The sequence below is a fragment of the Canis lupus genome, chromosome 28, assembly GCF_011100685.1.
Source record: "Canis lupus familiaris isolate Mischka breed German Shepherd chromosome 28, alternate assembly UU_Cfam_GSD_1.0, whole genome shotgun sequence".
Classification (NCBI taxonomy): domain Eukaryota; kingdom Metazoa; phylum Chordata; class Mammalia; order Carnivora; family Canidae; genus Canis; species Canis lupus.
The window spans coordinates 26,041,981-26,068,491 of NC_049249.1; the positions used below are offsets into that span (position 1 = coordinate 26,041,981).

Genomic DNA, 26,511 nt, shown 5'->3' on the forward strand with positions numbered 1-26,511 from the left:
GAAAGCTGGAGGAAAATGCTCCCCTGCCTGAGCAAGTTCAAGAAGGGTGCCATCTGAAGGATATTCCAACATTTTACAGTTGAAAGGATGTGGAAAATCTCAGAGTATTAATAATAACTATCATTATCTTTTTATTTTTAAGCTCAGACGCAGGAAGTTGAGTTAATTACACTCCTCAGTTCGTGGCACATTTACGCTGTTATGTTTTCCAGTCCCTTCTCTGCTTTCATGTATTTATTCCTCATTTCTGTTCTCTCCCTGACTGCTCCCCTTGCACCCTGTCCCCCCCATAGGTAACTGTTCTAATGCATGTGTATTTCATTATTCGCATGTATTCTTATGAATTGTATAAACACGTATGATCAACCTACATAACAGTGTTGTGTTATATATCATTCTTTTTCTTTATTCAATCAACTAGGTTTTTAAGATTTTTAAGATTTATCCTTGTTGCTCTGTGTATTTCTATAATCTATTGATTCTACTTGCTGCAGAATGCTCCATGGTTTTGCTCTCTTCATTGGGTGCTCACAACATGCAGCGCTTTAGGGGCATTATCTCATTTGATTTTACCTACAACCCAGGAGCAGAGCACTGTAATTTTGGCAGTGATCCCAAATTGAGGGAAACGAGTCAGGATAACACCAGGGGATTCAACAGAGTGATATACTGATGTGCCAATAGCCAGGCAGGATTTGCTCAGCATACTCCAGGGCAGCTGTCCTGGTGACTGCTTCCTCCTCCACTTCTTGCAGGTCTTTAAATACTGCTGATTTCAGCTCAACGGTAGTCCTTTCTTCCTTCTGGCGGTCATGTTCCTCTGGATCAAACAGCAAACGATTCTTTGGAATCACTTAGCACCCAAAGACAAAAGAGCTACAAGGCGCTGGGCATCTATGTACGTGTTCTTGGAAGAGACATGTTATGGAAGGCCGTGGGTGGGCTTCAGTGCCTCTTGAACATTCTGTGCTTGGCCCAGGCCCAAGTTTCATGGTTCCAACAGGACACTGGGGGAACTCTGAGCTTCAGAGAAGGATCCACATCTTTAGTGGCCCAGGTAGGATGGAGAGATGCTGGGATTGTCAGAAAGTGCTGCTCCACCAAACCCAACCAGAGACTGGAAGCTCTGACTGCGGATCACAGGTTGTGCAAACATTGAATCCTCTTCAGGCAGAATATAAGCCTCTGCGTGGATATGCTAAAGTGCTGGACTTTGTGTCTCTATTCCTCTAGGAATCTGATAGAAAAAAATGTGCTTTTGTTCTTTTTAAAACTTTTTGTCAACAGTTACACTCAACACCACATCCAGTGAAACTTCCAAATCATACTCCATGAAAATGCTCCAAAACCCAATATAGTGAGGTGGTTTTTTGTTTTTTGTTTTTGTTTTTGTTTTTGTTTTTTGCCATGTGTGATTAGAGAGTTTGCTTCAATGCTGACAGTCTTTAGAGAAGTATTTGATTATGTTTTCTCAGATCTTGTATTTTGTTTCTCAAGCCTCCATTTCTGTCTGTTCATTTTGGAAGTAGTACATTTAAGATTTTCAACAATTGAGTATCTTTGGAATATTCTCTGGTTCCCTTCTTATTCTTACAAAAATATATTCAGTATAGTTGATAGTGTTTCTTTCAAATTGTTCATTTTTCTAACTCAGGATTTAGAACCACATGTCTAATTTTTCTTGACCAGTCTCCATTTCTTGTCATCAAGCTTCTGGTCTCCTATTACCTTTTAGGTCTAATTGGCTATTCTAATAAAGAGCTTCTAACAGATTTTTTTTCTAGTATGTCTTATCTTTTGACTGCATGCTAGTAGCAGACTGTTAGCTGTTTTGATCTTTTATAATATTCTACACTGCATGCTTACTACTCCTCTTTTGCTGAAAGTGGTGCCCACATACAGCGCAGTAAAATGATGTAGTACCCAACCAACATGGACATAGCAAAAATTTGAAGGAAAGAGACACCTCTGGACCTGAGCAATGGTCACTGGACCCAGTCTCCAAAAAGCCCTGAGTTGAAACAGATCTAGTTGTGTGCATGAAGCAGGAAGGATGGAAGAGACGTGACTGCTGAAGCTTGATCTACATTGAGGTAGAGATGGCTTCCTGTCGCAAGTAGCCTCTCAACTGCCAGCTGATGGAGAAACTCTAGGTCTGCTCTTCTGGTTCACCAGGGCAGCTTTACCACATCCACTCGTTGGCATTGCAGTTTGACCCCTTCAGGGACCCACAGTTGTCAGATATTACTTCTCTGCAGAACAATTACACCAACATAGAAACAAGCTCCTAGGAAAGAGCTGTCACCATCACCTACTCAGATACTGTTCACTGGAAGGACCCATGAGCCACTCAGTTCGTTCTGAGTTTTTATGAGAAGGCCTCTGACTGCAGGGCCCCCTGGATGTTTCCATCTTTGCCAGGCCTACTTTTCTCTTTCTCTTTCTTAGAATCAGAGTTTGGAGCACACAGCATAGTGAAAAGTCATCCTATCCTTACAAGGCAAGACAGAGAGGCCTTTCCTAGCAGGAGGGAGAGAGCAGATGGAAAGTTCATCTTCTTCCTGCGGCAGATAGACTCTCTGACACCTGGAGGGATTTGACATTCCTCCTAGCAACCAGCTTAACAGGAAAGGCATACATACGTCCCTCCCCCCCCTCCTCACCTCGCTTCCTTCTCTCCCTGTTTCTGGGCTCTGTACCTTCAGAACCTATTTTAATTATGCTATGATTTCTGCCTCCCCTCTTCTCTGTTGGAAATGAAACGACCTGGAAACCACTTACCTTTTACTGAATGAAGTAAAAGAGCTAAAAACTGCCCATAAAAATGAAAGCATAAATGAGGTACGATACTAATAGTAATGAAAAGATACTGAATTAAAAACTGACAGAGAAAAAAAATAAAAAATAAAAACTGACAGAGAGAAAAAAAGGGAAAAAGAGAGGCAAGAGAGAAACAAAACAATAACCTAGATGACCTATTTTTAGAAAAGCAACATCAGAGAAAATAAATATTATTTATATTCGTGTAGATTTCTATGGAATCAAATTTGTAGAGAGATCTTTTCTGATTCTTTCTGAATAATCAGAGCTGTACATACAATTAAGAGGACATTCAGGACAGCCCGGGTGGCTCAGCGGTTTAGCGCCACCTTCGGCCCAAGGCGTGATCTTGGAGACCTGGGATTGAGTCCCACATCGGGCTCCCTGCATGGAGCCTGCTTCTCCCTCTGCCTGTGTCTCTGCCTCTCTGTCTCTGTGTGTCTCTCATGAATAAATAAAATCTTTTTTTTTTTTAAAAAAGAGGACATTCAAAGAAGTGTAACACCATGGCAGGTGCTGAACCCACCTGCAGAGGGTTGCCCATCTCCTCCAAACTATGAAGAGTTTTTGGTTCAACTTTAATATAATCAAGACAGAATGATCAGAGAGAAAGAGCAAGCAGGCAGTTCACTGGCGGAACATGTGTGAGTTCTTACCATTCACTCTCTAAAATCACAACTGTCTTAGATAAAAAAGAACAAAACCACTCTGTTAAAGAGAAGCTTGGTGCTATAGAGAGTTTAAAATGTACTCCAGAACTGTCTCCACCATTCTAAATCCTTCCCAGTGTTGTACAGCAAAGGATCCCAATCCTAAGAAACATTAAATCAAATTTCTGTAATGGAAAATATAAAATATGAAAATGTATTATGAAGCGACAGTAATTAAATCAGAACTGGTTGCAGGAATACATGAACGGACCAATGAGGCAGACATCAAGTCCAGGGATAGATTCAAATGCATAAAGTAATCTAATGTAAAATAAAGGTAACATGGCAAACCAGTGGGGAAAAATTGTTCATGTGATAATTGGTATTGAGATAATTGGCTGGTCACTGGGAAATAAATAAGCTTATTCCCTACTTCAGTTCTTATACTAAGTAAATTAGAGATGGATATAAGATTTCTGTGTATGCTAAATATATTGAAAAAAGTTTTCAGAATATCTGCTGGAACCGATCATGCCACTAATCAAATAAAGATGCAGAAATGTAAAACAGACCTACTAAAAACAAAACAAAACAGAAAACCAGACCTACTTTTCCAAAGCATATTTATTTTTAAGAGAATTTTATTTTTAAGGAATTCTGCATGTATTCTCTGAAGGAGCATTACTATGGGACGTGGCTTATCAAATGATGAACTCAACCTCAGATTCAATATAGGAGCCTTTCATGTTTAAAAAATAAGTCAACTAGTCCTTTTGGCCTCATGAAAACTAAATCCTACCCAAAGCATCAGGAAAGGGTAGTTCTTTGCATAGGGGGTCACAGTTAAGGTTGAGCCAATTATGACATCCATCAACACAAGGTAACATTAGTAGAGTACACATGCTTGGAGACTTTATGATTTAACCCGTTTACTGAACCAACAGATATGGTTTATACTGGGAATTTTGATTTTGATCAAGATGAACTATTTTATTCAACAGGCTTATTCAACACCAGTCACATGTGTAACATCTGTACTTCCGTGTTTCAGATATTGCTAATTAGGGTTATCTGGCTAACTAAGTCAGCGGACCATGTGACACTTGATTTCAGGGTTATGAGTTCAAGCCCCACGTTGGGTGCACAGATGGCTTAAAAAATAAAATCTTTTAAAAATTATTAATAATAGTTTGATAATGATATCTTAGATATGACACCCAAAGGCCAGGCAACAAAAGAAAAAAGACTTCATGAGAATTTAAAAGTTTTGTACATCAACAGATAAAAAAGTCGACCCACAGAGTGAGAGAAAATATTTGCAAATCATGTATCTAATAAGGGATTAACAACCAGAATATAGAGAGAACTCCTAAAAGTCAGCAACAAAAAAACAAAGAACCCAATTCAAAGATGAGTAAAGGAGTGAAAAGACATTTCTCCAAAGAAGACACATAAATGGCCAGTTAGCACAGGAAAAGATGCTCCACATGACTCATCATTGGGGAAAAGCAAATCAAACTACAATGAGGTACCATCTCATACCCATTAGGATGGATACCATAAGAAAAAGGAAAAAAAAAAACAAAAATAAAAACAAAATAATAAGTGTTGGTAGGAATATGGAGAAGCTGGATCTCTTGTTCACTGTTGGTGAGAATGTAAAACAGTAGACCTGCTGTGCAAAACAGTATGGTAGATCCCTCCAAAATTGAAAATAGAACAATCATATGCATCTGCACACCTACTTTCACAGCAGCATTATTCACAAGAGCTAAAACATGGGAGTCATCCAAGGGTCAATCAAAAGATAAGTAGGTGAACAAAGTGATTGTACATATGATGGAATATTATTCAACCATAGAAAGTAAGAAAACGCTGACATTTGCTATCACATGACTGAAGCTGAGGACAAAAACCACTCACAAAAGGCAAATTCTATATGATTCTACTTACTTGAGGAATTTAGCATAGTCAAAATCAGAGATAGAAGGTAGAATGGTGGTTGCCAGGGGTAGAGGAGGAGAGGGAAGAATAGGGAGTTCTTATTTATCAGGTACAGAGTTTCAGTTTTACAGATTGAAAGCATTCTAGAGATGGGTGGTGGTGATGATTGCACAACAAGATGAACGTACTAGTGACCACTGAACTGTATACACTTGAAAGTGGTTAAGTACATTTTATGCAATGTCTATTTTACCACAATAAAAATATTGGAGAAAATTACTAATAAGAAAAATATCAACAGTCCACAATCAATCATCCCACTTACCTGAGGGAAGATTAACATGGTTAAGGACTCCAAGTGGTCTGATGAAATATATATAAAAGGACAGAATAAAGGGGATAAAGACTAAATAAATGAGGACATTGAGGCCCAGGCAAGATGAAGGCTAGGAAATGAATAAAACAAACGATAAGACTAATACAAAAAACCCCCCCACAAATTAATAGTTGGCATTTGCTGAGCTCTTAGGAAGCACCTGGCCTGAGTACTTTACTCATTCACTCATTTATTTATTTATTTATTTAAAGATTTTTTTTTTAATTTTTATTTATTTATGATAGTCACAGAGAGAGAGAGAGAGAGGCAGAGACACAGGCAGAGGGAGAAGCAGGCTCCATGCACCGGGAGCCCGACGTGGGATTTGATCCCGGGTCTCCAGGATCGCGCCCTGGGCCAAAGGCAGGCGCTAAACCACTGCGCCACCCAGGGATCCCTCATTCACTCATTTAATCTCCCAAGCAAACTCTGAGGTAAGCAGTATTTTTTTTTTTTTTTTGAGGAGTACTAATTAATTCAGTAGACTAAGCAGAGAATACTACCTGCAGAGAGGGAAGAGCAAGTATAAAAGCAGAAAAAAAAATAGTAGAATGTGACCGTACAGAAGAGCTGGATATTGTTCCCTGTTCTGTTTTTGGCACAGTATGAAGGAAGACTTCAAGTTGCACTTATTTCTATTTTGTCTTAACTTTCTCTCTTTTTTACTACTATCTATCATCTATCTATTAGCTTGTTTGCCCAATCCCAGGATACATGTATAGTGATGTCAGAATGTTAACCTGTACTCTCATGGGAAATGACTTTATTAACTATAGTCCTGTGCTTCTATAAAGTTTCTGTCCTGTGGTCCTTAGTATTGTAGTCTTTACTCATTATCTAAGGCACATAGGCAAATTTTCCCCAACTCCCTTTAATGAAATTGTGTCATATATCTGTAACACCGATTTTTTTTTAATTTTCAAAAATAAATTTGTACACCACTACCCCCACCCCCAGATCCTTTTATCATCCCATTTTACAGATGAGGAACAGACCCAGAGAGGCTGAGCAACTGGCCCAACTTCATAGCTAACATGGTGGAGGTGGGATTGAACCAAAGCATTGATCTAGAGTCTACATTCTCAGTCGCTGCATTAAGCACATTAAGTGAATACATGTGCTATCAACATGGACAGAGGCGGGCCACAAATCTGACTCTGTCTTCTAATAGCCAAAGAGAAAGTGTGATCAGAACTTACTTTAAGGGATGCCTCTGTGGCTCAATGGATGAGTGTCTGCCTTTGGCTTAGGTCGTGATCCCTGGGTCCTGGGATCCAGTCCCTCATTGGGCTCCTCACCGGGAGCCTGCTTCTCCCTCTGCCTATGTCTCTGCCTCTCTCTCTGTGTCTCTCATGAATAAATAAATAAAATCTTAAAAAAAAAAAAAAAAAGAGAACTTACTTTAAAAAGAAATTCCCAAAGCAGAGAAATAGGGTGTCCTAATGAACATACTCTGCTCACATATATAATAAAACTTGACTCATTTTCCAGGTAGCCCAAGCATTTAATCTCTAATGTCTTACAGAATAAAAATAGCTAGAGTTAAGGTGTGGTTTCTAGTTACTGCAGTTAGGACTGAGTTTCTTTGCTTTTTTTAAAGCAGATTTTCTTTTTTAGAACAGTTTTAGATCTACAGAAAAAATGAGAAAACAGTACAGAGAGGTACAGAGAGTTCCCATATACCCCACACCAATATCCGCCCTCATTAGCTTCTTACATCAGCGTGGTACATTTGTTATAATTAATGAATCAATACTGATACATTATTATTAACTGAAGCATATCCCTTCCTCAGATATTCTTTGTTTTTAACCAAAGAATATCTGATATTTTCTACTCCAGGAAGCCACAGGACACCACATTATCTTTGATTTTCATGTCCCGTTGGCTCCTCTTGGCTAGGACTGGGTTTTAATCTGCCCTATGCAGAGTCTGAGGACGTTAGCATTTTCCTTGAAGCATTACAGCTCAATATTTTCAAGCGCTTATACAAACAGCCTAATGTTATGATGGCTCATAACAGTGTTTCAAGGTAGTAAACATCTCTGTTTTCTGTGCCAACTGAAAAAACTGCTGCTTGCTCTCTTGCCAGATGACTAATTGGGTACACAGGAGCATTCTTCCAGGTAAAGCATATTTCATGGGCTTTCTTAAGCTGCAGCCTCATATGCAATAATTGTCCAATTACGAGACTTCTGTTCACAGTCCAGCCACTCTGTTTTCACTAACTATATCTCCAACTTTGAAAAGGATGGCTCCAATCACTCAGAAAATTTAACATGACTATTAAGTTTTTTCACCATCAATTTCCCCTCCATCAAGTCCTTCCTCTTTGCCTATAAACATGCCCAGGATCCTCCCAGACTTTAAAAAGTAAAGAAAACAGTTCCTTGCAGACCAGTTACTGTCTGATTCCCTTATTCCGTGACTGCTGGAATTCTCAAAAGGCCTGGCCTCTGTTATCATTTCTACTTCTTCCTCATCCTTTGGTTCCTTAATTCAGAATCATCAGGGCCCTTTCATCACTATTTAAAACTTCTCTCTAAGGATGACCAAGTCCAGTGACCTCTTTTCAGTTCTACTTATGCTCTTGGAATATTTGACTGTGTTGGTGATTCCCTCCTTTAAAGCGCCTCCCAGGCTGCCCGGGGGGCTCAGTTCGTTAAGCATCGGACTCCTGATTTCAGCTCAAGTCATGATCTGAGGGTCATGAGATGAAGCCTCGAGTGGGCTCTGAGCTCAGCGCATGGTGGGGAGGGGAGTCTGCTTGAGGGTCTCTCTCTCTCCCTCTGCCCCTCCCCCCACTTACACGTGTACGTGCTCGCTCTCTCTCTCAAATAAATAAATGAAACCTTAAAAAAATAATAAAGTGCCTCTCACCTGGCTTTTATGATATAAAATGACTCACTCTCCTTCTCCCTCTTCCCCTTCCACTCATGCTCTCTCGCTGAAATGCATAAATCTTTATATATATATATACACACACACACACAAAACATACTGTCTTAGTACAATCTAAGAAGGTAAAAAAAGGTAAGTAATAATCCTTCTTCCCTTGGTAGTTAGTTCACTTTCTTTGCACCTTAGTTTTGATGAAGTCACAGGTGACATGAACCATTAACCCTCCTAGTACCCCTGGAGATAGAAGGGCTGCTGTATTCATCGTATATATGGGGAAACTCAGATCATCAATGACTTAAACAGGATCCACGGCATAGAAATACCACATAAACTGTGAGGTGTTAGGTACAGGATTCTGATTCCTGGCTTGTGGCTCTTCACGTTCTCACTCTCTGCAAATTTATGATCTTTTCTTGTGCCTAGGAAAATCATTTTTGTTCCCCGCCGTCCTTAGTATTATAATAGCTGCTTTAAAGCCCCCTCCGTACACTCAGAAACATCAACAGTTAGTATTTGGGGCACTTACTGAGTGTGTATCATTATGTATACACACAGCTCCCACTTTAATCAGAAAATCCACAGTGCCAATATTCTCAGCAGATGCCACCAAGAACCCAGCTGAAGCAGGTGGCACGAATAGCCAAGCACTGTCATGCCAATCTTGAGTCCTCGGGGGATGCAAATGATTCTTTTAATCACTTTTTGCTGGCTTGTCTCTTTTGCTAATGGGGGAGTGGCTACTGCATCCATTTCATATCCATGTAGCGTCGCACTGTTAGCATCACTTGGCTTTTTCCAAGCAGAACTTATAGCTAATGACAAGCTATTGCTGAGAAAATGAATATTTTTTCTGAGTTCAGTTCTGCATGGGAACAGCTGACCAATTTCCATTGCTATAATGTGGCTCTTTTGCTCTTGGTTGATTTTGAGTAATAGCTTCACTTCTGAGGAAAAAAAGATCCTGTTTGAAGTCCATTCGAGATTTGGTTCAACAAACTGGACTATAGGTCTCAGGAAAAAATCTCTTTTGAACCTTCCAATAATAGACTTTCTCTTCTGTTATTTCTGGAACACTTTATCCTTCACAGCCAAGCATGTAGATAGTTTTTGTTGTTCACTGTGTTCTGTGTTTGCCATTCTGACCCACTTTTTCAACTTAAAGAACAAATAGAATAAAATCTCCTTTCTATTTCTAATTAATTGTTTGAATTCCCCTTTCTCTCATCTGTAGGAAGTCCAGTATCTTCTTGAAAACTTCCTTTTCCCAATCTGGGAGATTGATTAGTTGGTTTGTAAAAGGTGTCAATCTTATATCTAAATATCAGGGAGAGAAAGATTGGAACCATTTTCATCCGCATGAATGTCACTTTCAAAAACTGGTCCTGGGCAGATCTGGGGACCTTTGTCCACTCTATAGTGGTACCCTTGGTAGGCCAGCTTCTTGCTCAGGCTGCACGTATGCCCCATTTAACTTACTCACTACAGCAAGTGTGATATCAAAATATTTAAATATTGGTAAAGCATGGGCATCAAGCAATTAGAATGATTTCTAGCTGTTAATATCTGACAGACTTATAAAGAGTACCAGCTGATTGTTGGTCCTGGAAAACACTCCCTTTTAGTTCCTATGCCCCTGGTCAGCCCTTTTCCTGCAAACTACCCACTCTGTGTGGAAGTGGCCGGCACTGTTTACAAATACACCTCCCCTTCCCAAAGTTCTGCATAGCTGGAGGCAACTCTTTACCAGGAGGTAAAATACCCTGTTAGGTAACCTTAACCTAGGATAATAGGTCCCTACTTGCCTGCATTTTTGTAAGCAACAGAACCACCCAGGAAACTCATTAACAAGACAAAAAAATTTTTAAAAGTCTTCTCCAAGGAGACTTTCTGTAACTATGTATACAGGATTTCTCTTGGGAGGAAACAAACAAACTAAAGTCATCATATTAGATTTGGTTGACAAAAAAAAAAAGATTTGGTTGACCAAAGAAATTAGCTACATGAAGGCAAGGACTTTGTGTTCCCATTTCACATGGGAGCTTTTCTCTGCTTTTCTGTTCCAAAAGGGCCTAGGAAAATTGTCAGAACTCTTGTTTTTAATTAAGAAAATTAAGATTTAGAGAACTGAAGTGGCTGTCCAGTTTACTCAAATGGTAAACGACAGAACTGTGATTAAGAATCTTCACATCTATGTTGCTCTGACCACCAGACCAAGTGGAATTCTATCGATCTTTCAGGACTCAGCTGAAGACCCACAGCTTTGAAGACAGTATTTTTTCCTTCCACCAATGGACCATTGATCTAGGAAAGTGAGATTAGAATGAGATCATACAAGGCTTGAAAGAGAGCCAGAGGAGTTTAAATCTTATTTATCAGGCAGCAAAGACTTTTTTAAAAAGAAAAATGGCACAATCAGAATTGAACTTTTGGAAGATTAATCTGCAAGGTATACTCAAGTGTGATAGAGGAGAATCAGGGACCCAGAAGGAAACCAGGGGGAAAGTCCAGGAGAGAGTATGCAGCATGAGACCAGGACATTGGTAGAAGGCAAAGATGGTCCTAAGGTTTGAGCCTTTAGAAGATAACACTTCTTTTAAAATAGGGGACACGAGTGGGGCTCACCTGGGAGGCTAGGGTGAATTCTACACTAGAAATACAGAGCATGATGCTCTGGTTAGGTGTTCTAAAGGAGATGTCCCATTGATGGTATATGCCTTTTAAAATAAGAGGATTGAGATTCCAAGTTTGGTCTTCCTTTAGAATGCAAATCTGGCAGGATATGTCCTAATGGCACATGTACCCTTGTCAGATCTGTCTTGTGGTGGGATCTCCTCATTCATTGAGTAGCAATTCACCACTTTTCAGGAGCTGGGGATTCAAAAAATGGCTGACAGCATTCTGGGTTTCAAAATCATTATAGACTGTCTCCTGGCACAAGGGCAATGACAGAGATCAAACAGGAAGCAATGGAGTCAGAGAGGTGGTGGTGGGACAAGGGTATCCAGAGAGGCTTCCAGCGAGGTTGTACAGGAGGACTCAGAGCTGTGTTGGAGGAGCATTGAGTGAGGGTTTCCCCCAGTAAGGTCATAGCAAGAGCAAAAGCACAGAGGGAAGAGATATGGCCACTTAATTATAAGTGGGCCAATGAGGCTTCAGCACAGGGGATAGGGAGGAGGTGGAAGGGTCATTTTCATGATGAGAAAAAACAAAACAAAACAAAACTGCTTCAGTCAGAGTGAGGAAGTGGGAGACCGGGAAGGAGGAGTGGGGATCAAAAATAGAATTTCAATCTTAGAAAATACGAAGTTTTCATGCTTGTAGGAACCATCAGGGACCATTCTGCTCCAACCACCTCAATTTATGGATAAATAAATAAAGCCCAGAAAGCTTCGATGGTTGGCTCAAGGTCACACAGATAAGGGAGGACTTAAGCTCCCAGATCAATGTCCTGGCTCTTGTCTCCTCACTAAAGACTCAGAAAGAGAAAGAGGCATGCTCAAGTCTATAGGCAGTGATGCCAGGGCTTTGGAGTCTTATGACAGCACTCCTTCCCCCACCCCAGAGATCATTGCTATAGACTGTGTCCCTCTAAAATTCACGTTGACACTTAATCCCCAAAGCGATGGTATTTGGAGGTAGGGCACATGGGAGGTGATCAGGACAGTGAAGAGCCCTTGTGAATGGGTTAGCACCCTCATACAGCACTCACAGCACTCCCTTGCCTCTCTGCCACATAAAGACACGGGAGAAGACAGTCTTCCATGAATCATGAAGCAGTTTCTCATCAGGCATTGAATTTGCAGGTGCCTTGATCTTTTAGACTTTTTAGCCTCCAGAATGGTGAGGAATAAATTTCTTTTGTTTATAAGCCGTCTAGTCCACGTAGTGTTATAACAGCTGGAACAGACTAACACAATCACAGAGGTGAAGCCGCTGTGAGAAACCATGAAAGCAATGCCGTCATCATGGCTGTGATGTGACTGACAGGAGGCCAAGATCAAAGTGGTGAGAAGAGATGAGTTTGACCCATTTTATGAGCAGGGTGTGGGGACCAGGATAAGCAAGGATGTTGGAAATCCTGTTAGTGCTGCCAGAGGAAAAGGCCATGAACCAGGGTCTAGTGTCATCCAGGAAGATGAGAGAATGTTCCAGAGGCAGAAGAGAGTGGGAAATGGGTGGGACATGATGAGGAGGACTGCCCAAGAGCAGTTGTTATTGCAAAATAGAGGTGGAAGCAGAGCCTGGAAAGGGTAATGGAAAGAGAGCTTCTCTAAGGTCCCCTCTTTCCTACAGGGGTTTTGACAAAGTGGTCATGGACAGGAGTTGGAAATCACAGTGATGGAGAAAGTAGAATTCCTCAGGTATTGGATATAAGATTAGAAGTTCTACCTAGGGTAGTGAGAGGGAAGGTGCTATTGAGCCAAAAGGCGGGAGAATGTGGGTAACGGGCAGGAGATGGGGGTTTGAAGGTAGGATGGTGATTTTCTTTCTTTTTTTTTTTAAAGATTTTATTTATTTATTCAGGAGAGACACACACAGAGAGACAGAGACACAGACAGAGGGAGAAGCAGGCTCCCCGCAAAGAGCCTGATGCAGGACTTGATCCTAGGACCCAGGGATCACAACCTGAGCAAAGGCAAACACTCAACCACTGAGCCACTCAGGCCCTGCAGGATGATGATTTTCTAATGTAGAGTTGAGGGAGACAGAATTTGGGGAGCCCCTGGATGCCTGTGCTTATGGCCAGTGAGACATGACTAAGCATTTATTATAGGCCAGGCACTGGGCAAAGTGCCTGGGATGCCTGTCTGACCACCCTTACCTGATCCCTCTGAGGTAGAGTTGTCCTCATATTATTTTATTTATTTTTTCGTCTTTTCTTTCTTTCTTTCTTTCTTTCTTTCTTTCTTTCTTTCTTTCTTTCTTTCTTTCTTTCTTTCTTTCTTTCTTTTCTTTCTTCTTTTTCTTTAAGAGAGAGAACGTGTGCACACATGCATGCCAGCAGGGTGGGGAGCAGAGGGAGAGGGAGAGATAGAATGTTAAGCAGGCTCCATGCCCAGCAAGGAGCCTGACTTGGGGCTCGATCTCATGACCCTGAGATCATGACCTGACCTGAAATCAAGATTAAGACACTCCATGACTGAGCCACCCAGGTGCCCCATCCTCATTCTATTTTTACTTTTTAAAGTTTTTATTCAAATTCCAGTCAGTTAACAATAGTCAGTTGGCCTCATTTTATAGATGAGGAAATTGAGGCACAGAAAGTTAAGAGACATTCCCAATGTCATGTAGCTGATGGATGGCAAAGGCGGAATTTAAGCTCCATTAAGCTCCACTCCTGCTCCAGAGTCCAGGTTTGTAACTACCATGTTTTTAGCCTTACATCCTCCACAAAAGGGGAGCAGCTGCATAAGAGGATCTGGGGTAATGGCACCTTCCAGCCCTGAAGTTATGGTACGGTGTTGTTTCTGTAAAACTCATCCTCGTCTTAGAAGAAGGTATCTTGAAACAGATAATGTGGGCCTGCATCCCATCTCTGCCGCTAGTAGCATAGTGACTTAGGAAAAATTACTTAACCTTACTGAGCCGACCTTTGCTTTTTATAGAGATGTTGTAATGAAAGTAATAATCAAGGTACCAATTTTAGCAGAGCGTCCAGGGTGTTCCTATTAAAACATAAATCATATCCTGTCATTGCTCTGCTCAAAACCATCCAATAGCTTCTGAACTTACGGTAAAAACTGGTCTGTAAGCGGCCTGCAAGACCCTGGACCATCTGGTCTTTGAACTTGCCTGCTGTTCCTGGCTCCCTCCCTTCCTGGCTCATGACAATCAGGTCCCCTGCTGTTCCTTGAAGACACCAGGCACACCTGCGCCCCAGATATCTTCACTCACCCCTTCACTCCCCTAATTCATTGATCAAAACTCTCAGTGAGGGCTTTTCTCTCCCTTATATAAAATTGTCTGTTCTATTCTGCTTCTCTACTGCTCCGCTTGTCTGTTGCTGTGTAACAAATCTCCCCTAAAACTTAGTGGGTTGAAACATCAACAAACATTTTGCTTCTCATGGTCTCGGAGGGTCAGGAATCCTTCAAGGACTCAGCCGGGAGGTTGTGGCTTCTGGATCTCTCCCAACTGGTCAGAGTCAGAAGGTGGTTAGAACTAGACGAATGCAAGTTTCAAGCAGCTGGGGCTGGCCAGGTCTCTCTTTCTCTCTTCATAGTCTCGGGTCCCTGAAGGGGAACTCTGCATGTGGGCTCATTTGACCTACCTCATGGCACCAGGGCCTCAAGGCTGTGGACTAGTTTATATGGTGCCTGAGGTGAGCATTCCAGCTGGTGAGGTGGGAGCTGCGTCTCATACATGCTAGCCTCGGAATTCCCAAGGCACCACTGCCACATGTTCTATTGGTTGATGTCACAAAAGTATCCCGTTTCTAGGGAAGGAAACAAAGAACCCATCTCTTAATTGGAGAAGAAGGATTGAGGTCACATTGTAGCAGGAGTCCATGGGGTGGGAGATACCGTTGTTGCCACGTGTGAACAATTCAACCTGCTGTATTTCCTTCACTTCTTCATCTCATGTGCCACTTACCTGACTTCTTTTCTTTTCTTTTCTTCTTTTCTTTTCTTTTCTTTTCTTTTCTTTTCTTTTCTTTTCTTTTCTTCTTTTCTTTTCTTTTCTTTTCTTCTTTTTCTTTCTTTTCTTTTCTTTTTTTTCTTTCTTTTCTTTTCTTTTCTTTTCTTTCTTTTCTTTCTTTTTAAGATTTTATTGGGGAGAGAGAGCGTGCACATGCATGAGCAGGGGGAGGGAGAGGGACAAGTAGACTTTGCGGAACCCCAGTGCAGGGCTGCTTTATCCCATGACCCTGAGATCATAACCTGAGCTGAAACCAAGAGTCAGATGCTTAGCTGACGGAGCCACAGACATTTATTTTCTATGGTCTGCCTTCCCTGCACTAGAATGTCAGCCTGGTTTGTTCACTGCTATGTTCCCAGAGCCTAGCACAGAGCCTGGCACACGGTAGTCAATGAGTACTTGTCGAATGAATGAATTATGCCTTTTAATTCTAACTATAGGTCTCGAAATTAGGTATTATTATAACCATTTTACAAATGGGGAAAGTGAGGCTCAGGAAGGTTTGGTAACTCAGGCAAGATCCTCAGCTGCAGAATGGGAGAGCTGGGATTTTGATGCGTGTCTAGCTTTTTCCACTATTCCAGGCTGCTCACCACTCTGCAGTCCCCCTCTGCCCTGGCCCCCAGCCCTGCCCAGAGACACATACTGCCCCTGGCACACCACAGTTCAATTTTTCCCTAGTTGGTTGCACCTAAGCCGAGAACAAAGCAATTACACTTTAAATCCCCTGATGGCAGATATTACTGAGCATGTTCAGAGGTAACCAGCACATTTTGCATTCAGATTTTATTTCTGGTTTGCTGCGAAAAGGCAATTAAATGAAAGGTTACGCAGCTTTTTTAAATGGCCAACTCAAACTTTTGGCTTATTTTTGCCGTGCTGTCTTTATAGGCATTTTACCAATATTTATCACTACCTCCCTCAGGGAGCCCTCAGATCTGTGATATTTGAAATAACAAAGCCTCTCCGTTGTGGGCCCTTTAAAAGGTTTGTGGTAAAACTGCACTATTAACATTCACAGTTCCTCATTTATGAGGCCGGATTGCACGTATTTCCATATTCCTCACTGTTTTTCCAATGAGGATTTCATATAATAGTGTTTGAAGGCTAAAGACTTCAAAGCAAATTCTTTACCATTTTTATCTTGAAAAATATTCAATATTTGTATAATTAAAGTGAAGTCTTCCTAGAGAAAATGACAACTCAAATAATCTTAAATGTACCTCCAAGAAAGAAGCTGTCAAAATGACATTTAGCTGTACGGTCACATTTTCCAAGGCCGTTGCTTCTCCTCCTCATTTCTTGTAATCTTTGAAGGTTATGTCACGGCTGACTTCAGATCACTTTTTAAATTATTACGGTCTCCCTTCCGTGTGAGTTCTGAGGGTGAGGGGCTCTATCTTCCCTTTGCTCCATATTTTGTCTCCTGCATTGCAACCGGCCTTTTAAAACAAAAGCCAAAACAATGAAATCTTCCTTGACCGAGGTTTGCCACTAGTTACTATCCTAGTTCACTCTTCTCTGTACTAACGCTTTTCAGTAACTCTGTGTCCCCTCTGTCTTCATTTTCTCACCTCCTAACTATATGGCAAAGATGTGACAGTGACCTCCAAGCTCGTTAGCAATTAATCTAAGGGAATTTCTTGAGTTCTTTTTTTTAATTGACTAGCCTCCTGTCTGCCTGTCTGATTTTCACTTTCCGCTCCTCACTTGGAGCCCTACTCAGTATTTAGGCGTCGGTTCACCTAGGATGTCTTCAAAGTAGCTCATGAGTTGGTATCATAATTCGTATATCCTTCTACCTGGGGCTGGTGCAGACATTCAGGGAGAAGAGGAAGAAGCTGGAAGTAGGTCAGGCCAGGGCTAGGGAAATGGACCCATCTCTAGGCTGGGAGACCTCGTAGCTTTATGCTTGGTGTTCAAAGGGGTTTGGAGAACTTGTGCTGGACCTGGGTCAAAACTAGTTCTTGGGGTCCAACCCAGTGGTCACTTAGGGATTTCCAGGCAATGCCTCTACTCATTCAATGAGAATTTACCACGTGCCAATTCTGTGTTAGGCATTGTGCTAGGCGCAGGAGATGCTAAGCTAAGTAGACACAGTAGCTTTCCTTAAGTTGCTCACCAGGGAAGCAGAGAGACAGAAAAGTAAACCCACAAGTATGACAAGAATATCTAGAAGAGTATAATTCAACAATAGCGTTCCTATCACTGGTCATGGAAATAAATGTCATTGCCTTTATTTAATCAATTGCTCTTTCGAGAGTTTGATATGGGACATACTAGGTGTTATATTAGAGAAGCATGATATTGATTGCTTTGCACATGAATAAATAAATAAGATGCTTCAGTATTTTTATAAATAGCTGTTAAGAGCCACTAGAAAACCTGGAAACTCTTAAAACTGCTATGCTATTTCCTCTAGAATCTTTAATTTTGCACATTTTATTTATTTATTCATGAGACACACACACACACACACAGAGAGAGAGAGAGAGAGAGAGGCAGAGACACAGGCAGAGGGAGAAGCAGGCTCCATGCAAGGAGTCCGACGTGGGACTCGATCCCAGGACTCCAGGATCACGCCCTGGGCTGAAGGCGGCCCTAAACTGCTGAGCCACCGGGGCTGCCCAATTTTGCACATTTTTATCCATACAAACACTTGTTTTCTTCATTGCTTATCTGTTTAAACCTCCCATCCCTCCACCATGTCTTATTTAAGTCCCATCCATTAATTCTCCAGTCCCAAATAAAACAAAAATGACAGACTGTCTAACCAAGGAGAGTAGATTTTCGACAGGCAGTACTCACAAGTAGGAGGAAAGAGTCGAGACAGGTATGATAAACGGAATAAGCTACTAATGTTACAGTGTAACAACTTTCAGCCATACATTTCAAAAATTTAAGACTTTAAGAGACACGTCTGCAAAGAAAGAAATAAAAACTTCAACAGACGATTTAGAAAATAACAAGAAGAGTGATTTTTTTTTAATTTATGGGATGTGGTCAAACCTGTGCTCATTGCCAAATTCATCATCATAAAGGCTTTCTGGTATTTAAAGCATAGGTTTTAGGTTTAGTTAGACCAGATCCAAATCCCGGTGCTGCCGCTTGCTGAATGACCTTAAACGACCTTGCCTCTCAGCATGTTTCTCCATGGGTAAAGTGGAATACTGATCGCTTATAGTGGGGAATAAACTTACGAAAAATGTCAAGAATAGCATCTGGTATGGAGTAGGGACTTGACAAGTTGTAGCTGCAAGTGACGATTTATTTGAGTTCTGGTTTTGTCCTACAACGATTTAATGAATTTTTAAAAAACTAATCATAGATTTTCTTAGTGATTCAAGAGCTTTGAAATGATCTAAATGTGTCATACCTGTCTTCAGCTAAGAAATTCCTCTTTGTTCACTTACTTTGACTTGCTATGAGTATCTCTGGCCATTTTTGATCAAGCCCTCACAGATTTTATATCATTAACTATGTGGTAAACAAGTTATTTGTGGAAATAATAGCCTTGCTGCCTTTGGAGGAACGTCCTCCGTAGAAATAAATACACAGCATCAAATTTGATGTGCGACAATTTCAGATGCTTAAAAGGGACTTCAATTTGAGAAGGAAGGGGTCCGTTTGGGTTCTTTAGATTCTGTGAACTAAAACTGCTTTGTTAGTTCTGTTTTTCTGGCTTCTGGGAGAGGAGGAGATGTGAATTCAATTAGCACCTTGGTGTTTTCTTGATCCTTCATTTCAATACGGGAGACGCTTCCTATGCACAGTGGTGTCAGGTTACATCAAAGGACAGGGAAACAGTTTCTTGGTTTTTAATTTTCTACCAAAAAGGAAAGGCACCCACTTTGTTCCGCTCTAATTAGTATGGGAGCAAGTGCATGACTTTGAGGGCAGGCAGATGCTTCAAAGGCGGTGTATCAGAGATCTTTATTAATTTCCGTGCAGGATTTCTGTTTCTTCCACGTTCTAGGCTGACTGGCCCAGGGAGACGCTGAACAACCTGAGCCAGGTGCTGTTCCCCAAGAACAAGTCATGATGGTGAGAAAATGGCTTGTTCACAGTCTCCCACTTCCTTCTCCATCAGAAGCATAATGTTCATTATTTTATTTAGGGATTTTAAAAATTATTTTAAAGTCAGTAACAAGACTAATTATAAAGACATTTGCTGTGAAGGTGCTGGGATTAACACTAGTTTGCCGCTCCCCCCCCCCCCTTCTTTTGGAGGAGCCCAGACTGGAATCATGCAGAATGTTCCGCTGCCACCAAGTCCTGCTTTTCTAATGAGGAAACAGAGGCTCACATGGCAAAGTAAGGATTAAACGACTAATAAGGGCTCTGGTCCTTTTATTAAGCACTGAAATCTTGATCCGCTAATAAATTTGCCCAATGAAAGGAGCTTCCCTAAGTAACTGATTCTCACTCATCTTCTTCAAAGGGCCTGTGCATCCTATACACGTGCATTCCGAGTGGACCTTGCCTCCCTTGCTAAGAGACCTAAGCCCAAACTGTTACAAGTGACATTTGAACAGCAATTTTTTTTTTTAAATTTTTTGGAGTTCAATTTGCCAACATTTAGCATAACACCCAGTGCTCATCCCGCCAAGAGCAGGCTTTTATGCCTGAGCTCCAGCAAGGCTACCCAGATGTGCAATCCATTTAATTCAGTGAGCACTTCGTTCTAGTTAGCTGAGCATCTAACTAACTTTGTAGAAGTTAGTAGAACTAACTAACATCTAAAGAAGAAGTTAGTAGAACATCTAACATCTAACTTTGTAGAAGGCCCTCTCTGCGGAGGCTCATAGATGAGAAAAACACTGAGGTTCTACTATCGCCTATAAAACGTCACTTTGGGAGATTTTTTAAAATACAGGTAAAGCCCCTAAAGGGTCTTCCTTTAGGCTGGAAGTCACACACTCAAATGCCTGCAGAGGCCCAGCTAACAACATAAATGAGTGATTTGGGCTGGATGTAAAACAATTTGGGGTGGTTGGGTGGGGGCTGTGGGCTGTTTCCAGCTGGAGCCCTGCTCCTGTTTTAAAGGGGCAGCTGCTACTCATTTCCGGCCAATTGTGTTCCCATGCAGAAATGCAGGACCGGTTGGGCCAATACTGAAGATTTCTCAGGAAAAGCCAGAAATCTCAATTTTTGGGTAAAATCCCTCAAAAGGACTGTGCAGGCCAAATGCACCCAGCTCAGTTAGCTGTCTCCCACTTAGCCACGTGCGGGGCGATCACAGAGAGCAGGGTGCAATGCCCTTCAACGGAATTCTTTATCATCCCCTGCCCTACCTTTCCCCTTCCTGCCTGACTGTAAGGGTTCTTCTCCCCCAGCCTGCTCTGGCCCAGGCCCCAGTTCAGTGAATGTTCCAGAGGAACACTGAGCTTTGGTTGTGGGCTCAGTATAAACAACCTTGAGCAACACTACTCTGGGGTAAGCACCTGACTGTAGATTTGTAATTTTTTTAAAAAAAGGAAATATTTATGATTTTCTTCTTTCAAGGAAGAGCTGTACTGGTCTGAGAAAGCACTTCGAGGTTGACATGGGTCAGGGCTGTATGAGGATACATAGTAGAGAGCTCCATTCTGAAATGAGTGAAAAAAAGCATCCAATGCCACATGAAAGTCATTGCCAGAACTTAAAACTGGGTTCAAAAATTCTAAAGGCACCAGCGGGCCAGCCATTAAAAGACCTGCATGTGACCCCTCTGTCTTTCTCTCCTTCTCTTAAAGAGGTAATGTGAATATCAGAACAATAAATGCAGACAGACAGTGTCCACCATATTTAAAACGCCGCTTACTATGCAGGCATCAGGAATTGCAGGTTAAGAGACACCTGGGTGGCTCAGTGGTTGAGTGTTTGCCTTTGGCTCAGGTCATGATCCTGGGGTCCTGGGGTCGAGTCCCACATCAGGTTCCCTACAGGGAGCCTGCTTCTCCCTCTCTGCCTGTCTCTGCCTCTCCGTGTCTCTCATGAATAAATAAATAAAATCTCTAAAAAAAGTAAAGAAATTGCAGGTTAAGAATGTCAGCTGAGAGGAGTACATTAGGAGTTAATGAGACACGGGTAACAGAAGGAATGAGTGGGAGCAGAGGAGACTGTTGGAGTCACCCATAAATAGAGCCTGGCGAAAGGAATGAGCAGACCATCAAAGGACATGGCATGGAAGGGCAGTATTATGTGTTTTGGAAGAGATGACTCTGGATTACAAAATAGAAAGGTAAAAGCTAATAGGGGATGACGGACAACAGTGAGATGGGAAGGGATTAGGGGTTATGATATAAATATATGTAACCATATGCAATGTTATGCTGGAAAATGGTTAGCCACTCGTTCTCCTGGGGTGGGGAAAGCCTCGATTTGTAGCATTTGCTTATTATGTGGTATAAATACTCCCACAGTGACTAGTTTCAAGCTATAAATGTGAAGGCACTAAAAGCAGAGCTGGGAAGAGATGTGCACGGTTGGGCCCCCGCAAGGTGGAAGGTAAGGAAGGTGACATAATAAGATCAAAGAAAACTCAAGATCCTGGGGTGCCTTAGCTATGAGGGATGATGAAGTCTAAAGAGTGGCTAGAGTGATGCAGAGGTCATGAAGCTGAAGAGGTGAACACAGAGATTAGAAGGACGCCTCCCCCACCCCATCCAGGAGGGTGACTGTGGAGAAAAGGGTAGAGGGTAGAGTTTATGATCTAGGTCCCGAAGCCATAGAAGGCAGTGTGACATTGTGCTCAAGGTCAGTGGCTGTTAGAGGGAGATGTCACGTGATGCTATGCGACTCATCCATTGCCAGTTATTCAGCATCTTCTATGGGCATGATGCTGTGTGGATTATAAAGATGTATAAGACCACGTGCCTATCCATTTAGTAGGGAGATGAGGCCTGTACACAGGAAATAGTGTCATGTGACTGATATAGGTTACGAACCTATAGATGAAAGATGAGGCTCTTAATATTAATTATAGCCAGCACTTATTTGAGCTCTTACAATGTGCCCAGCATTGTGTTAGGTACTTTACCTGCAATCCTTTTGATCTTCAATACAACCCACTTAACAGATGAGGAAATGGAGTCAGAAATTTTAAACAACTTATCCAAGTTCACACAACTGGCAAGCGGCAGAACCAAGCTTGGAACCCACGCCTTTCTAATGTCAAAAAGCGTGTCCCCCAACCACTGGGCATACCAGCCCCCTCCCCTTCCAGACTCTGATGGAGATGAAGGGTAGTGTAATGGGAGATTTGGAGTTTCTTTTTAAAAAATTACTCAGCTTGCATATTCCTAAAGAGTCAATTCATGTTAAGAAATAATTTCCCTTGTGCTCGCATGTGACATGTATTTTTAGGATCTGCTGTTAGCAAGTGTATTTTTATGTGATTGAGTGGGAGAGTGGGAAAGTTTTGCAGAGCTGTTTAAACCGGAATGCAGGGGGCACAGCGGAGACTTTAAAATCTCTGTCATCTAACGTCTTGGAAAAACCACAAAGAGACGTGTTCTCAATTTATTATTCAATGTACATCCCCAGATGAATGACTAGTTAAAGGTATTGTTAAAGCATTTTAAATGACCCACTTCCAGCAGTGAACAAAATCACTTACTGTGCCAAGCCAACTGGCGTTTCTGAGATTATAAAACCACAAAGTGAGGAAAACGTTAAAACTGCTAAAGCAAAAATGATACGCAGTAATGGAGAAGGATAAAAACTGAGCTTTATCGTCTGCGTGGGCAGATGGCTGGCCACTAGGTGGGCCTCGGTGTAATGTCCAGGGTAATTGGCTGCTGGGGTTTTTCTGGCGAGGAAGCGTCAGACTTCAGCTTGGTACACAAAATGCTGGCACATTCTTTCCTATCCCTTGCTCTCTGCCTTCTCCTCACAACTAGATCTGACAGTTGATCCAAGGAGGCAATTGAAAACAGAAAGTTACCTTTATCTTGAAACGCTTTTCTGGAAGTAACGACATGAAAAGTAATTAAGGACCGGATTTCCTATCCACCATTCTCTTCTGCATTGTACAATTATCCGCAGATATAAAATTGCCTGCTTTGATAATTATCCCCTCCAAATGAGGGGCAAGTGGCTAATTATGCCCACATGTGGCCGATTGCACTCTCCATTAGCCAATTATGTGCACGATTATTTGTGCACATAAATAATTGTACTCATGGAAAATAGCCGCCCTCCTTTCAAATGCTCCTGCTTTGAGGCGCTGATGGAGTGATTGTCACACTTGGACTCGTTAGGAGTGAAAGAGTATCTGATACCAGGAAACGCACAAGTGACCAGAGCTTGCAGGTGTGCACTGAAGCACATGGCAGAGGAGGCCAAGCGAGCAGGAAGGAGCACGGGAGGCAGTGCAAGCCTGTGGGTCAGGAAGGTGCTTCCGAGGTCGCCTGAGCCACTCATGTGTGGTGACCTTGGGCAAGTCATTAACCTTCTACTGGTTCTGCATACACCATGGGGATGATAATAGTGCCCAAGTCCCAGCTCTAACGTAGGATGGATCTGACAATTCAAAAGGATTTGCAGTCTACTTCGGATAAAAGCGCTGCATAACATGAGGCATTATGATGTGCATCGGCACATTTGCAACTGCCAAAGAAAGGTAATGACCCTCCATAGCAAAGCAGGACCTCTGGTTTGGAGGGAAAGGACTTGATCCCCCGGGGCACTGATGAGATACCAGAGAATGACATGTGGTCAAACAATTCATTCATTCATTCATTCATTCATTCACTTCTTCAAAAAACCAGTCGGCCTTTCACATGGAGTTGTTCTGATGAGTCAACGAGGGGAACTTTTACTTCGAGCCTAGGAGATCCGACCTGGGTTTTCACAGTTTGATTGACAGGTAAACTCAATGCCAGTGAATGTTGTAAGGTAGGGTCATTTTTAACAACCTAAAACCTGTGGCTTTAATGCCAATGCTAACAAGTAGTAGATGTCACGGTGTGGGGGGAAGGCCAAGAGGCGAGACGGTAACTTTGCTACTGCCTGTGCTCCCATGTCCCCTTTCACACACAGTGGAAGGAAGTGTTCTGCCTCAAGGGGGTGAGGAAAAAAATTCACAGAGGCAAAAATGCTAAGTTAGTTTTGAAAGAAGAGTTTTTGCCAGATGGATCGGACATGGGGGGATGTGTTCATATTACAGGAAACTAAGGTATAAAATAGCCTGATCTAGAGTTAAAAATGTGGACTCTGAAACCGGACTCTGCCTGGGTTTGAATCCTGGCTGTGTGTTATTGAGCAAGTTACTTAACTTCTCTGTGTTTCTGTCCACTCTTAGGGGTATTATAATAGATTTGTATCATAAAGTTTTGTAAGGGTCAAATTAATAATACATACATAAATAGAAGTATTTAGAACAATGACTAACATAGAGTAAGCACTGCCTGCCATTATTTTATTTTTTTAAAGACTATTTGTTTATTCATGAGAGACACACACACACACAGAGAGGCAGAGGCAGAGGCAGAGGCAGAGGGAGAAGCAGTTTCCATGCAGCCCGATGTGGGACCCGATTCCAGGACCCTGGGATCACGACCCGAGCCAAAGGCAGATGCCCAACCGGTGAGCCTCCCAGGCGCCCTGTCTGCCATTATTTTAATTACTAAACTAAATGTAGACCAAAAAGTCCATCCAAGAAAAGCAATACCAGTGGTTCTCAATCTTCAGTATATCTAAAAATCATGTGTATAACTTATCAAATAAAGCAAATTCCCAGATTCCATCCTCAGAGATTCTCACTCACTAGGTTGGGCTATAGTCCAGAAATCTTCACTTTAAACAGGCATCCCCCAACCCCACCCCATGTGATTCTGCTGCAGGTGATCTGAGAAATGGAATCACACAAAAGTGGCTCTGACCACATCCCATTTCTTACCTGGCGTATCTTACATGAGAGAAGAAGGAGATTCTAAGGCCTTGTGTCGAAGGTCTTTTTCTGGGATTTCTGCTTATAGGTGCCTCTTCGGGAACAGGCAGTGAGAACCTGGAATGACAGTAACAAGTCTCCTCCAAAGCAGCGCTGTGTCTGTGCTGTATGGTCAGATGGGCACACCAGCAGCTGCCTTCTCTGACTCTTCTGTATTTTCAGGAGATGGCATTTTTAAAAAATAATATTTTTATGAGATGAATCTCATTTTCTCTAATTCTATAAATAAGGAAACAAAAGCATAAACATCTGCACTTAGGGGAACAAGTGACCAAAGCCAGATGCTCCCAGCTCCAGGGGATTCACAGCAGTGAATGGTGAACTTGCCCACTGTGCAAACTATTGACCTGTGGCTGGATGCTCTGCATTTGCCAAAAAGAACTGGTTCTGCCCACGGTGCATCAATGCTTAAGGTAAGTGGTTCTTCAAAATGCTAGTTTTGAAAGCCTGGCTTCCCTAAATAGGAATACTGTAATGGTAGCAAAAATGAAATCATCTTCTGGATTGAAAAGGGACCCACGACATAATGGTTATCACACATCCCTTTCCCTAGGTGATGAGTGGATGCCTGGCCAGCCTCCAATCCCAGGGTCTGAAAGCTGCAGCAACTGTAGAAAAGATACTGGACACTCCTCAGAAATATTTTGTTGGCATAAAAAGAAATATTGATTAATTATAATAAAAATGTCTTACTTAAATGCTACCAAAAAAAAAAAAAAGAAAAAGAAATTTGCTTTTCCCATATTGACACAGTGAATCATCACAAAGACAAGTTCCCCTAAATACCAACTTTGTGATATATTCACACAGATCTCATAAACTCTGTCAGGAATAGCAGATAGTACAGGTCATCTACTCCCTGTCTAAAGCCTGAACCCTCTTCATTACGTCCCCAAGAACAGCCTCTCCCCTCTGTTGGAGGTTAGATTTAGCAGCCAGCTGTCCTGAGCCTTGCTCTAGCTGACAGATTCATCCATGAGATGAAAGATGTTCCAGATGAGAACACTGGAAGCATGCTGCTCTGGAAAGAGCCAGTCAGGCTGGAGGGAGGGACTAAATCTAACAAGATGATATGCAGTAAGGATGATCTTGAAGCCAAACTTCAGACCAGATGAGTTGAGCACCCCATTCTTGAGAACAGCGGAGATGAGCTTTGGTGGCTGGGCACGTCTTTGTCTGCCAGAGCAGCCTGTTCCATCTGGATGGCTCGAACTGTTGGAAAGTTCCTCTCCACATGGTGCTCATGT

At 42.0% G+C, this 26,511-nt stretch overlaps 2 long non-coding RNA genes across 3 annotated transcripts in view; both read right to left on the reverse strand.

The window, feature by feature from the left end:
* Positions 1-26,192, reverse strand: part of LOC119866595 — a 144,556-nt gene extending 118,364 nt beyond the window's left edge. Inside the window, exon 1 of one of the 2 annotated variants that reach the window (XR_005380647.1) lies at positions 25,214-26,190. This is a non-coding gene — a long non-coding RNA (uncharacterized LOC119866595). Of the gene's footprint in view, positions 1-25,213 lie in introns of both variants that reach the window. The other variant, XR_005380646.1, reaches the window with a different exon arrangement.
* LOC111092953 lies at positions 1,275-15,099 on the reverse strand. Its single transcript, XR_005380645.1, has 2 exons — positions 14,963-15,099; positions 1,275-2,252 (listed from the first exon to the last, which is right to left on the reverse strand). It is a non-coding gene; the product is annotated as an uncharacterized LOC111092953 (long non-coding RNA).
* Positions 26,193-26,511: the final 319 nt, after the last annotated feature.